Source organism: Thamnophis elegans, chromosome 5 (assembly GCF_009769535.1).
Source record: "Thamnophis elegans isolate rThaEle1 chromosome 5, rThaEle1.pri, whole genome shotgun sequence".
Lineage (NCBI taxonomy): Eukaryota > Metazoa > Chordata > Lepidosauria > Squamata > Colubridae > Thamnophis > Thamnophis elegans.
In genome coordinates this window covers 74,822,853-74,838,644 of record NC_045545.1, presented here as the reverse complement: position 1 = coordinate 74,838,644, position 15,792 = coordinate 74,822,853, and positions in this window count along the sequence as shown.

The following is a 15,792-nucleotide window of genomic DNA, read 5'->3' as shown; positions in this document are numbered from 1 at the left end:
AAATGTTAAGGGCTACGTGTAATGAAAGGTACCTGCTATACTTTAGTACCTGCTGTAATAAAAAGAAGAACATGTATTACATCAAATATGATAGAGTATAATATTTTGTGATTTTGAGGGGTATAATGCTAAATGATGAAAAAAGCAAAAAAAGGGCAAGAAATGTATAATGGATTAGAAGACCTTGACCCTGGCCAATGATGATTCAACTGAGAAAAGAAAGAAGAACAGAGGCAGTCATTTTCTTTCAGCGATGTCTTCTTTTGATTTCCATAGCAACAGTTAGATATTATCAGTGCCTTAATGTGTGGCATTTTTCAGATGGCCAGACACCTGAATAAACAAGGAAAAGTTCTAAAATTTCTACATTTGCATATAGTACTTATGTTTCTGAGTTATCAGCAGAGGGCAGCACAGTACTAAAATATACATGGTGTCAATCCTTCAGATGCCTACCTTATTCTGCAAACTTATTGAATTAAAGCTTGTTCGGATATTGAAACTTTTACATCCTTAATTTGCCAATGATATTTATCAATGATAGTTACTGAGTGCACAATATTTCCTGCTAGTAAACTGCTATTTGAAATAAAACATTAATTGTTGAACTTTTTCTATGTGATGTTTACAGAATCTTAAAACATATTGAAAGTAATAGTATCTCAAAGCAAGTAGTGAAAATGAATTTTGCCCTCAGGAGTACTGGAATCATAAATGTAACTGCTATTATGTTATCTATGCATCTACATTGATAGATAATGGTTTCTGAGGAGGAATACATTTTATTCTATCCATCATACTGGTGCTACGATTCAGAATGCAGAAACACTTATGTTCAGAGTATTTCTTTTCTCCTAAATAAATGACCCCAGTAAGATTTTATTTGATTAAGGTCGTTGTGGGTATGTGAGAAACAAAGAAGCAACTTAAGACCCAGAAGGGAGACCAAAAAAATGGGTTGAACGTGCTTGGGCCATCTAATATTTGCAATTGAAATACTATATATAGGCACTATGGTCTGAGTTCAGAGGTCTGAAAAATAAATACATGTTACTTTTTCTGCCCAGTGAGGGATTATTGCTGGAATGCATATAATATGTTCATAAGAATACCCTTTGTGTTGTTTTACAGCCCATATCTTTCTATTTCTTAATTATAAAATTCATGTTCTTAAAAGTAGATCCATGATTTACTTTTTCTGTATTCAGTATTGGATTGAAGATGGACCTAAAATGTGATTTAAGAAGTGTTTGTGTTATGGGTCCTTCCCCCTTTGCTTTGTGATGATGACATTTAACTTAATATTTTGTGCAAGTGAATGTAGTCCAAAGGAGTTGTTTTATATTGCTTTATTAGTTGTCCCTCAGTCACCACCCTAAAGTAATTCTGCCCACAGTGATTAATGATACCCTCATTGACTGCATTGATTGACTACATGAGTACTTGGTACAAGTTGCTAAAGATATTAGAGAAACACCAAATAAAGTGGCAAAATTGTATCACAGAGAAGTTAATTACCATCATTATCAGTGATTTTTTTTCATCCAAATGGTGCTGAGAATGATAGAGATGATTGATGATTTGTTTATTTTGTTCCTCTTGTTTGGAAGGAGACCAACGAGCCTTCGAAGTAAAAACAAAAACAAGCAAATAAGGGGAAATTGCAATAGGTTGTTTTAACTGAACAAATCCAGTTTCCCCATTTTCCTTTTGAAAATCTACTTTCTGCTTATAAGAAAATATCTTCTTGAATGAGAAATAAAATCAGAGTGATGTTAGTGCAGGATACAATGAACAATTAACATTGAGAGGGTGGGGCTGATGTTGCTACAACATGACATGCAATCTTGGAGTTCCAGGATTGTTGTCGATATCTCTGCTGCTGGACGGTCCTTTTGGACCTAAACCATTCCGTAGAGACGGTGATAGAGAAGGGCACATCCTGCTGATCTCAGGCACATCGCAAGGTCCCTGATTGATCCAGGAGAAGCTCTTTTTTCTGGTGAAAGAGAAGCAGCCATTGAAGCTGCAGAAGGTTGGGACAGCCCCAGAATGGAAGAAAAGCAGGAGAGAGAGAGTGTCGAAATGGTGAGATAAATTTTACTATTAGAGAAGAGAACACACAAAAAGACTTAGAGTAAAATTAAAATTGAAGACAGAAGTGAGCAAGTGGCAAATTAAACTTGAATTAAATTTAGTGTGTTATCTTTTTTAATTTTGCTTTTTTTAATGGATGGAACTTTTACAAATGCCTCTTACTTTTTAAATTGGACTGGTTTCTTTTTCCCCCTCTTCTTCTATTTTTCCTCTTTTTTCATATTTGTGGATTATGATTTTCTTTCTTTTCTTTTTACAATGCTCAACTGGATTGTTTGCTTTTAAGCACTTTTTTTCTTCCTAAATTCGTAATTTAAAGAGAGGGGTAGAGGCAGAGGAAAAAGAAGCAACACTGCCATCTAGAGGTTGGAGGCTTGGAAACATTGTCCTTTTTTATTTTCTTTGAACATCTGAAATATCTAATACTTCAAAACTCCTGATTTTGTTTATTGAAAGGGATAGTGGGAAGAGTACTGATTGTTTATGCAAGTGCTCTTCTGGAGTAGCTGGATTGGAGTGAAGAGAAAACCTTGACTTGAAAGATTATAGTGAACTTATTTGAAACTTAACAAAAAGCTTTGAATGTTTTAGTGGCAGTATTTATAACCAGGAAGAATGGCACAACATGAAGAAGAAAAAGAATTAACATTGCAAATGATTATGTTTGAAATTCAAAAAGTACAAATAAGTACAAAAAACATTGAAAAGAGGATGGAGAACATATAACAAAAAACAAAAAAATAGAGGGAGGAGTTGAGTATATTTATAAAACGATGATGAAATTTGAGAATAAGTTGAAAAAATTGAAGAAAAATATGAAGAAAGTGATAAGAAAATTGTTGATATTGAAAGCAAATTGAGCGTGGATGGAAACAACAGGACTGGAATGTTGAAAGGAGAGATTAATGAATTGGAACTCTATCTCAAACCTCAAAACATGGAAGAAGAAAAGGGAGAAAATTTGGCAGAAACAATGAGAGAAATTGTGATAGAAGCACCGGTGATAACTAAAGGCAAGTGGATGGAAGGAACAGATGGAGGGTTTTGAGTTTTTACAACATACGCAAGGAACATCAAGGTGCCAAGAGAAGTCCACATGAGACTTATCAAGAAAAAAATTAGAATACAAATACCACAAATGGCAAGAGATATAGGACTGCACTACTACTGGAAGGATACCAGATGAAGAAATGAAAATTTAGAATAAAAATTAAGTTAAACTTATTTAAATTTAGAGTATTATGTATAAAATAAAGTAATAATAGTTATAGGTAAATAAATGATTAATAATGATAATATATACATTCAATTGATGATATGAAATTTTATATAAATTGTAAATGAGGACTATGGAGAGGATGTTTAAAAGCTTTGTTATAAAAGATAAATAATTCTTTATAGAATAAAATGTAAAGATTGGATGATTTTAGGGTGATGTAAATGCCATAATATAAATTTATCTTAAATTTAGAAAGGATGTAATAATAGCTATAGTCAAATGAATGTTTAATAACTATAACAATTGTATACATATATATTAGAATGATGATGAGTATTTATGTAAATTGCAAGTGAAGACTATTGTGAAAAAGCACAAAAGTTTTGTAACCAATCAACACACTGTAAGTAATTGGAGAAGGATTTTTATTTTGTGTGTGTTTATGTCTGTATGTTTTATGTTTGTCTAAAAATAAACTTTTTTTAATTAAAAAAAACAATTAACATCCTTTAATTGTGAAAGCTACAAATTTCACATTAAACAAATATGGAGATTGGGATTCAGTTTCCAATGCATATCCACTAGATAAATATAGTTTAACTATATTTTAGGAGTTATCTTGCAGACACTGAATAACTCGCATTCCACATACCTTATTGTGGGTCCTTACATCGTAAAGAGCAGTTATAGCTGCAACATTTCTTGAGTCCTCCACAATCATAATCATTCTTGCACCTTTTATTAAAAATGCGAGGGCATTTTATAGTTTCTATGGGGCAACTTTTAGGTACTTCTGTAAGAATTTTTTAAAAAAAAGAAACGAAAAGTAAGTGATATATTTTTCAGGAAAGGTTTTGTCACCCACCAATTGATTCCACCGATCAGTGGAACAGCTTGCCTCCAGAAGTTGTGAATGCCCCAACACTGGAAGTCTTTAAGATGTTGGATAGCCATTTGTCTGAAATGGTATAGGGTTTCCTGCCTAGGCAGGGGGTTGGACTAGAAGATCTGCAAGGTAACTCTGCTATTGTATTGTACCATATCTCTCAACCTTTATTTCACAATTAGTATAAACAAGATACATTACCAGGGATCAAATGATATAGCTGGGCCTGTGCTTGACTAGTTCTATACAAGTCAGAAAGTATGTAATATTATTGTACCTTTATCATTAGTAGGCAATCTAACCCCGCTAAGGTGATGTAATTGATGGTTAGGGCCCTCACATGCCTGATCAAGCCTTAGTAGATGGTATCTGATTACAACTGAATTGAAGTGCCCAACATGCTTAGAATCAACTCTTCTTTTGCAGGGTTTTTTTGGACAGTCCCACCACACCATATCACCCACTTTCTACACGTCATTGATGATCTTGAAATAACTCTTCCCATTGGTTGCACGTGCCTTTGAGATGGTGCTTCAGATGAAGCACCTTCGCAAAGCCACTTAGCAATACCAAGTGCCTTCCTTGCTCCTAAAGGTAAGCTACCCTGGTTTACAATCCCTCCTCAACCTCTTCTTGCAAGAGACCTCTGGCAACCTTTGCAAATGCTGCAGGATGCTAAGAAGAAGAAAAGGCACTAGGAAGGCTTTCACACCCACAGGGTTAGCATAGAACAGATTTAGATGGCTTTGCTTCCCTATACTTATCCTTCTTTTGTAATGCAACTGAAGCTGACTTTTTCCTACTTAGCTTGACACTAGAATGAACACACTATATCAATGTTGGTGAACCTTTTCGGCACTGAGTGCTGAAATGAGAGCGCACGTGTTGTGTGGGGGAGCACCAGAAACCAGAAGAGCAGCTCCTTGGTGCGCATGTGTGGGTGCATCAGAAAGCAGCAGAGTAGTTCCCGGTGCACATGCATGTCCTGGAAACTGTACGCTCAGCTTCCTGGTGTGCACATGCACGACAGAGAGCTGCTCTTCCAGTTTCCGGGAGTCCCACGTGTGCAAAGACTGGCTGGCTGGTGCGCCAGAACCCAGAAGAGCAACAGGTGACGGCTGGCGTGCCCAGAGAGGTTGCTCTGTGTGCCACTTCTGGCACACTTGCCATAGGTCACAGCACTATATGGATTCTACAGTTTTCCAATTTCTTACAAAGAAGGAGGAGGGAAGAGAGGAGGAGGAGGAAGAAGAGGGTCTAAAAATACTGCCTCAGATAAGTTACTGAGTACAATACATTGAGCAGGGGAAACGCAAGCTTTTCCGCAGACAAACTCCAGGTTTCACTGTAAAAATATGATGGGATAATCTTAATCATATCAGAAAAGATCTGCAGAAATTTTTAAAAAATCCTATACTGGTTGTGATTTACGTTTAGTTATTCTATCTCTCAGTGCATGCGCATGCCTGAAAAATGATTCATCTCATGAATGAAGGTGAATATACGTGTCCCAGGATAATGTTGTAGGATCTGATCTGGATTCTTTAGCAGAAAAGATCCCTGAAGAATGGGCTCCAGCACAAGTCCAAAAATTCGGGAGATGAAACCTCTGGTCTAGGTGAGCAACCCAGATTGGATCCTGTTAGGATTAATCTGTTCGCCAGATTAAGTATTTTTTAATAATTACAGTCTCTGAAAATTAGCTGCAAAATTCATTTCTTTTCAAATGAACCTGAAAAAATTCAGATAGTTTCCAGAAATAGGATTTTTCTAGGAATCATTTCTGGTGAAGGCTATGGAGCCAGAGAAAATAGAGTATCAGTCAAGGGCCAGATCTGAACTTGACAGACAAGGAAGAGAGTGATAACTGACAAGAGATTTGGGGAATTCCCTGCTCTATTCTACATATGTCAAGGGTTAAACCTCACCTGGAAAATTGTGGAAGAAGCAAGATTCAACCTGCTGTCACATAGTTTTGCCAAATGTATATCAAGAGTTTGAAATCTGTTTCAGCCTAAGGGACGCATTCCCCCCGCCGCCTTATGTTCTGCCAGTAATGTCATGATTTCAACAGAGTGAGACTAAAAATTGAGTTTTGTCTTAATTGTTTTGAGTTGGGAGGGGGGATTTGAGAAGGGAAAATGGATGTCTTGCATTCTAGATACTCATTCTGCACCTGATGTCTACTCCAAATTGACGAAAACCCAGTTCAATTCTATTGGGATTGGATAGAATTTCTAAGGGGCTGAAATGGAGCTTGCATTTGCAAAATTTTAGTTTCCCATTTTAATGGATATGTATGCGTATGTATGTATGTATGTATGTATGTATGTATGTATGTATGTATATGCATATATATACATACATACATACATATATATACATACATACACATACATACATACACACACACATACACATATATATACACATACATATATATATATACACACATATACATACATACATACATACATACATACATACATACATACATACATATATATATATATATCCCGCGTAAAATTGGAAGTGTCTTGGCGACATTTCGACGAAGTCTCATTCGTCATCCTCGGCTTCAAAGCCGAGCAAACAAGCCTGAAGATGACGAATGAGACTTCGTCGAAACGTCACCAAGACACTTCCAATTTTACGTGGGAGAAAACCCGAATAACCAAAGACATACATACATACATACATACATACATACATACATACATATGCAAAATGAGTATCTAGAATGCAAGACATCCATTTTTCCTGTTCAAATCCTCCATCCCAACTCAAAACAATTAAGACAAAACTCTCTCTCTCTCTCTCTCTCCTCTCTCTCTCTCTCTCTCTCTCTCTCTCTCTTTCTCTTTCTCTCTCTCTCTCTCTCTCTCACACACACACACACAAACACACACACAAACACATGTTTGGATCCATTTTAAATGAGATATTAGAACCAATTCACATTTACTATATAAAAAAGTATATATGGGAGGACGTTGTATTCACAAGGAGGCTGAAGACCCAACCTTTCATTCACTCATTTTACATTGATTAAACATATCTGGGCATAGTAAAGATGGTTACCATACCTTTGTCAGGCACAAGGCAGGCCTTTCCACATGGGCCTTGACAGCACTTCCTACCATTTGTACACTGTTCTTCTATTGCACACTGATCCTGAACAAGACCTTGACAGGTCGTATGAACAGTTGGACAGGTCTCGGGGTTTCCTATAAAAATTGAAGTAAAGAATCATATATGTTAGGGTGCTTATTATAATTATAAATATCCAACAAGTTACCACTGATTAAAATCTCAATTATTTATTGGGTTCTTCTTAACTTTATACTTTATGTTTTTCTCTCTCTTTCTTCACTATAATAAACAGAAAAGTTAAATAATTGATTTTTGTACCTTGTATATTACTTTGTTTCTTTTGTTGCAAGTTAGTAGATCGTAGACCCGTGATGGAGAACTTATGTCATGTGTGCCCAAAGTGGCACATGGAGCTATGCTGCCTGCCACAGGCAGCGTCGTCTGTTCCTCTTTTGGGTTTCTGGCACGTATGTGCCCATGGCAATCAGCTGGACTTCATGCCTGCGGCAGTGCCAGAAATTGGAACAGAAACTGGAACAGCTGGTCTTCCATTTTCCGGCGTGAGCATGTGCGCCAGCCAGCTGATCGTCCTGCGTGCATGCGTATCAATAACTGGAAGACTAGTTGGCTGATGCACATGCGGGCACTGAAAATTTGAAGTTCATTTGCTGTTGTGCGCATGCCCCCGGGGCTGATCCTCTTCTAAGTTGCAGCCCCGATGAGCACACATGCTCTCTTTTCGACACTCGGTGCTGAAAAGGTTCGCCATCACTGTCTTAGACGATCGAGATAAATGTATTTATTTAAACAATTCTATAGTGTTGTAGCCAAGCACAGCTCCCAAAGAGAGCATTCTGTAGTCTGATGGTTCATATGAAAAAAGCTGGACACAAGAAAGAAGGTTGATTAAGGAGGACAAGAGTATTTTCTTACATAATCAGAAAGATGACCTTTGAAAAGGGACTATACAAGATCAAGAAATAGCTGGTCTGATCCAGGCCATCTCCAGGAATTGAACACCATACCTTTCTCAGGGGTCAAGCATTGTTTCACACAGGCACCTTGGCAACTCTTTTTGTCCCCAGGACACTTTTCATCATTTCTGCATTGGTTCTTTTCACGCGACAGCAAACAGGAAGCATGAACTATTGGGCAAGTCCCAGGTTTCTCTGCAGGAACATAAAGAAAAGAATTTCAATGACAATTATTGGGGCTCCGGGGCAAAAAAATTAAATTAAATATTGTGTAGGGCAACAATTACCCCCAAGTTCCTTCTAGAATTGGTTTGAAAGATACAAATGGGATTCCTTGGGGATTACTGTTGTTTTCATAGGATATATTAAATATAAATATTGATCCCATGCACATTTGTAATAAGCTCAGCCTATTACAAATAGACATAGCGCACTTTAAAATGCTGTGAGCTCAAATTTTAGCTTCCAAAGCAGGATGCTGGTTTTAAGGACTATGTTCTGGTCTATAAAGGGTACACGGTGGCTCAGAGGCTAAGATACTGAGCTTGTCAATCAGAAAGATCAGCAGTTTGGCAATTTGAATCCCTAGCACTGCGTAATGGAGTGAGCTCCTGTTACTTGTCCCAGCTTCTGCCAATCCACCAGTTCGAAAGAACGTAAAAATGCAAGTAGAAAAAATAGGAACCGCTTTTGGTGGTAAAGTTATAGTGTTCCATGTGCCTTTGGCATTTAGTCATGCCAGCCACATGACCATGGAGACGTCTTCGGACAGTGTTGGCTCTTCGGTTTTGAAACAGAGATGAGCACCACCCCTTAGAGTCAGAACGACTAGCACATGCAAGGGGCACCTTTACCTTTACTTCTGGTCTATGAACTAGAGAAAAAGTAACCTGCATAAATTTCAGGGCCATTATTGCAAGTCACTATTGTCTCTGAGTTACAAGGCTGTTACTATCCTTATTATGTTAAGAAAAGGAAATCAATTGGTGGATTCCCCTGGTTTCATATTAGCATTCCCAGCTAATATCATCTGCCGGAGGGAAAAATAACTGCTAGCCATTCCCTTTTATGTGTAAAAGGATGGGAATGGCCAAATATGGGCAGGTGCTTTAAAGTGTTTCTCTGTGTATTAACTCTCAGGAAATTCATAAACCTAAAACTAGCACTCTTTTGAAAGAATACTAAACCAGCCTACAAAATGGCCAGGCTGACAGGTCATAGGGATGAAGAAGAAGCAGTGGATTAAATGGGAGAGCAATTGATAGCAACAGTGGTGGGGTACGACCGGTATGCCCCGGTACGGGGGTACTGGTGCCTGCTGGGAGCACCAGAGACCATTCCAGTATGCTGCTCGAGAGAACCTGCCCGCCTGCCCTCCACTTTCCTTACCGCTATTTGAACCAATCAGGGCTTTCGCAAACACGCACGGTGCATATGGCGCCTGTGTGAGGCTCCGCCAAGCAGCTGGAGCATTGCAGGCTGTAAGTATGCATGTGTGCACTGCACGTGTGCTGTGCGCATTGATGTGGTGGACGCCGGGCCCCATTGCAGTGTACCGGTTCCAAGGGATTCGGAACCCACCACTGGATAGCAATGAGCACCCTTCATTTTTACTGGTGTTGCAAATGAATGGTATGACCAGCCGCTTGGGAAGTAGGTTAAATGGTGTAGAAGTAGACAAAATGTCATCAACTCCAAACAGTAAAAAGAATTACTATGTGAAATGTCATGTTGGCAAAAAATATAGATAGTTGCAATACACTGATAGCTGAGTGAGTCAACAAATTGTGGTTCATTAACCCAACTCTGTTTTCCAGTTTAAACTTGCTTTTTGTGTAACATCGGACCACCCTCATTCAAGAGTTCAAGATTTAGAACTTTTAGCAATAAGCCTGTGCTTAAAAAACAGGCCTAGCATCCTTTCAAAAGATGACTCACCTTATGTATTGAAGAGCCTCTACTCCTTTTGAGAAGGACTGAAGCAATCATTTTCCTGGGGTAAACATCTGGATAACAGCAGAAGGGTCCCCAAGACTCTTTAAGCCCACCCATGATTATACTTTTCGCTAAGAACTTAGGTGGTGCAGTGATTAGAGTGCAGTACTGCAGGCTACTTCTGCTGACTGCTGGCTGCATTTGAATTTAACAGTTCAAATCTCACCAGGCTCAAGGTTGACTCAGCCTTCCATCCTTCCGAGGTGGGTAAAATGAGGACCCAGATTGTTGGGGGAAATATGCTGACTCTGTAAACCGCTTAGAGTGGACTGTAAAGTGGTATATAAATCTAAGTGCTAAGTGCTAATCTCCTGGGAATCAGTGGCACAGTCAGACATAATGTTGAAGACAAGCTAAAGGATGATGAAGTGCTGAGCTAGAAAGATCTGGGGATGTAGGTTTTTTTTCACTCCTGCCTGCTAAAGGATGTAATCTAGAGAGAAGAATACTGGAAATAACAACTGCTAATACCCATGGTGCAAATAGGAACAATTTGGATTCATAGATGCTGGGTGATGTTCTTTTCCAACCTTACATTCTATGTCAGATAATGTTTTATTCCATTCATTAAAAATGTTTCTAATATCAGAGAAATCCCATCATTAGGGGAGCTATATACTTGCATGTACAAAGTTGTAACCTAAGAATTCTATTTGATGCCATGAGCAAAAGGGTATTATTAGAGATTCCCTTTTCAAAAGTGAAAGAAAACCTGATTTTCATAGGGAAAAAGATTGATCTCATGTTTATTTTTCTACTTTCCTTTTCTTTGGCTTGGAAAAAAAATGTCCCAAAGGACATGTGGCAAAGAGCAAACCAAGAGGGCCCTCAAACGCCTTGCAGTTTGATGAGATCAATCTAAGTTTTCCCCCCTATTATGCACAATAAGAATCCCTGTTTCTACAGTCAGCAAACATTCAGCAAACATTTCTAAAGTTCTTATTTCCATCAATCCCATCTATAGCTGGCAAAGCTTCAGAAATCATTGGAATCTTCCCAAATCAACATGCTATAGGCAAACATTTAGTGGAGACACAACTGCACTTGATGAAGCAGTTCCAATCCTAAAGTGGAGTCAGAATCTTTAGATCTCATTTCCAACTAACTCAAATGTTGTCGCATCCAGATTAGATAATAATCTGTAGTTTTAAACACTTACCTTTTGAGAAGATATCTAAGGTGTGACAATATAAAGGCAGTTCAACACAAAAAGCCAAGAGGCCAATGAGGAAGATGTGTTTCATGGTGCAGACATGACTCAAAGGTTCAATGTGCGAAGTCAGTATGGGTTTTTATAGTAGTTTATTCCCAACCTTCAAAGTGGGAGAGCATCTATACTATTTTCTTGACAAAATATTGAGTTTCTAGCTTTTCTGGTATTTTTTGATTGCTGATGAAGTAGATTTAAACTGAGGACACATTTAATCATTCACATTTAACTACCATTCCTTCCTATAGTGAGTCTAGAAGCTCTGTTGGGTGCTATATTAACAGATAAATCTCTGTATCTTCACCAAATAATTCCTAAGATTCTTTGGAGAAAACCATAACAGCAGTTTAACTGGTCCAGCATTCTATACATTTATAGCATTGGTTTATAGTGCTGGACTGTATTCTCAGTGCTCCTAGAACCATGATGGCAAACCTATGGCACGCCTATGGCCTCTCTGCTGGCATGCGAGCCATCGCCCCAACTAAGCTCTACCACGCATACGCCTCCCAATTGCCAGCTGATTTTTGGGTCTCTGCAGCGCATGTTGTTTAATCAAAATGCAGTTAAAACACTATACACGCCATTGAGAATATAACTATATACACCAACAAGAACAGGAAGTGCTTCTCAGGAGCAGATAGAGGTAAATCCTAGAGAAGCAGGAAATGTACCCCTGAACAAGGGAGATAAATGCTAGAGAGGAATAAAGCTGCATACAAGACAGATGTAACACCTGTAACAGTGTAGGCATGCATGGGGAGCAGGGGAAGTGTTAGAGGGAATACCCTGTACATGCATCTGCAGGGGGCAGGGGTTGGTGCAGGGTGGTTGTGCATGCATTGTATTCTGCATATGGGCACGTGCACGTGCGCTGTCATGTGAGCGTACATGCTTTCGGCACATGAGGACAAAAAGCTTAGCCATAAACTACAGATACATTAAGCTGGGTGGTTTGAAAGCCTCTTATTTATTTATTTTCTTACATCATATATAAACCTCAGGATAACAGACATGCCGAACATCACTGATAAAGGTATATGAACTTTTCATATATCAAAGGATTTCTTTAAAAGAAAAGTGGAATATTGTCTGGTAATAAAAATGAAGCCACTATTTGTCCCAGTAAATATAGGTAGTTCTTCACTCAAAGCCCAGAATTACAGTCACAAATCATTGCGGTCGTAAGTAGACACCATGGTTGTTAAGGGAATGCCATGGTGAAATATATGCCAGGCTCATTAAGTGAATTAATTTTCCACAATAGACTTTTCTTTTGTCAGAAACCAGAGGCAAATACTGGAAACTGCAATAAATATCCCAAATCATGGTACCTTGACTGTGAGTTGCTGCAAATGGCTGTAAAGGCAAGCTGGTTGCCAAACACCCAAAAAATGCAATCATGTGGCCATGGGGCAGTGATAGTGCAGTTGTTGTAACTTTGAAAATGGGTCATAAGTAACTTTCAATATGCATAGGGAAATTGGGTGCAGAGTTGCTGGAGGGCTGGGGACTTTTAGGAGGAGTTAAGAGGATAATCAACCTGGAATCCTTGGTATTCAGGAAGAAGCGCAGAGCAGACCATCCTTAAATGTTTACAGAATACACCTGATAGTTATGAGCTTGTGCTTTAGTCTGGCAAGATTCTTTCTATGGTTCAGCAGCAATAATGAAACTAATCTGAGTAAATCACAGTGTCATTCTTGGGTCATTGCACCTGACAGGAAGTCTGTCATAACTTTGAATGGTTGTTAAGTGACCAGTTGTAAGTCAAGGAGTATCTGTGAGAAATGTTGTATTAATGTTATATTTTTATGGGAAGTAACTCCTTTTGTTCTTCATTGGAAAGTAGTAACCCCCCCCCCCCCCAAAAAAAAACCCCTCATTTGAACACCAAAAGAACAAGAACTCTGATCAATGCCACTTTGGGTCAAATGAATTAGAATTGTGGCAAAACCAGGATTTGTTTAAACAAAGATGGCATCATTGCCACAAATTCATCTGGGAGACATAATTAGTATCTTTAAAATCTCACTGCTGGCATAATAGCAATAGCAATAGCAGTAGACTTATATACCGCTTCATAGGGCTTTCAGCCCTCTCTAAGCGGTTTACAGAGTCAGCATATTGCCCCCAACAACAATCCGGGTCCTCATTTTACCCACCTCGGAAGGATGGAAGGCTGAGTCAACCCTGAGCCAGTGAGATTTGAACCGCTGAACTGCTGATCTAGCAGTCAGCTGAAGTAGCCTGCAGTGCTGCATTTAACCACCGCGCCACCTCGGCATCTCCAAATGGTACATATTGTCTTCTTATTTTGAAATACTGATGTTCTCTCTCTTGCATTTTCTGATAACAAAGCATCAGGAAAATACAAATAGGGTGCTATTATATTCCATCTTCAGAGGACAAACTGATCAACAGTTAAAATTTAAAAGTGTTTATTTTGTAATAGCATTATATTAACATGAAACTTTCTTCTCCCATTTTGGAAAAAAAAAGTTATGAATGCAATCTACCAGACTGAAATGTTGAACTGAACTGCTGCTGTATTACTCAATTGAATTAATTGTAGATTTGAGAATGAGGAAAAACTCATGCACAGCCCTGAATAGGATTTGGCTGTTTTGTGGGCATTGTGACTCAAGATCCTTATATTGTTCCAAATGTCTTGGTAATTAAAGGCCATTCCAAATTGGACATGGGTAATAAAATCAGCTGCAGATATTTCCTTTCAACACTTATTGTAATAGGGAGACTTGCACAGTTATGCCATGGAAAATAGATGGGTTTATAAATGGAAGTAATGAATGAATGAACAAACAAATGAAAGAATTCATAAATAACATATATGAATACAGACACTATGATTTCATAGTGCTTTAGACATTTCATTTGTTTTATTCATTAATTCTAAAGAATGTCCTGGTCTTTCCTCCAAGGAGAAAAGTATGTGTGATCTTCATGATGTAGTCAGATCTTGGTTCCAAATCTTTATAACTAAGCCAGACATAAAGATAAATGAAGTGTTCCTGAAATGGAAACTTTGGACTATAAAAGAGAGATAGTTGCAGTTGCACTGCTTCTGTTGCAGTGACTAAGTTTTAACTCTTTGGACCTAAAGAACAGTGGTGGGATTCAACATTTTTTTATTACCGGTTCTGTGGGCATGGCTTGGTGGGCATGATGTGGCTTGGTGGGTGTGGCTTGGTAGGCATGGCAGGGGAAGGATACTGTAAAATCTCCATTCCCTCCCCACTCCAGGTGAAGGTTACTGCAAAATCCCAAGTGCCTCCTGATCAGCTGGGACTTTGGAGGCAGAGAATAGATGGAGGCAGGGCCAGTCAGAGGTGATATTTACTGGTTCTCCAAAATACTCAAAATTTCTGTTACCATTTCTCCAGAACTGGTCAAACCTGCTTAATACCACCTGTGATAAAGGGTATTACTCCATAATTTCACATTTTAATGCTGAATGTTTTCAACTGATTCATATTTATATATCAAATTTGCCTGAGTAGTTTTGTAGCCTTCATTACATTTGAGACCTTTTTATTAGATCAGTTTCTTACAGTAATCAAAACAGTTATCTGTTGCTGGATGAATTCTCTGAAAAATATCTTCAGGCATCATACAATGATTTCTTTTCAAAATGTAGGTAAAGGTAAAGGTTCCCCTCGCACATACGTGCTAGTTGTTCCCGACTCTAGGAAAAGGTGCTCATCTCCGTTTCTAAGCTGAAGACCCAGTGCTGACTAATGACAATTCTGTAGGGATTTGAACCACTGAACCCGCGACCTTTCTGATCGATAAGCTGAGTGTCTTAGCCACTAAGCCACTGTGTCCCCCTTTTCAAAATATGCTTGGGTGAATTGAAGCGACAATTCTTGTCATATCATTTCCCCCCCTCTTTCAGGGTGTTCTTTGTTACATTAATTCACTTGAAGATTATTCTAGGGGGAAAAAGGGAGGAAAAACTTCTGATTAATAGAAAAAAATGAGATTGTAGGTTCAATTTTTCCCCTAAAGGGTCTCATGTTTTTACACAATGCACAAAAGTCCAATAAAAACCTATGGCCACAGAGATATTAGAAACAGAACCTAAGCATGCATAGAAATTCCCATTTGCTAGTTTACATACATGTGCAGGTATTGCCTACATACTAAACAATGTACTGTATATACTCGAGTATAAGCCTAGTTTTTCAGCCCACTTTTTGGGCTGAAAAAAGCCGCCTCGGCTTATACTCGAGTCAGTGAAAAATTTGCCCGAAATGGAGGAGAAAAAGGGGCGGGGCCATGCCGCTGGGTGACACTC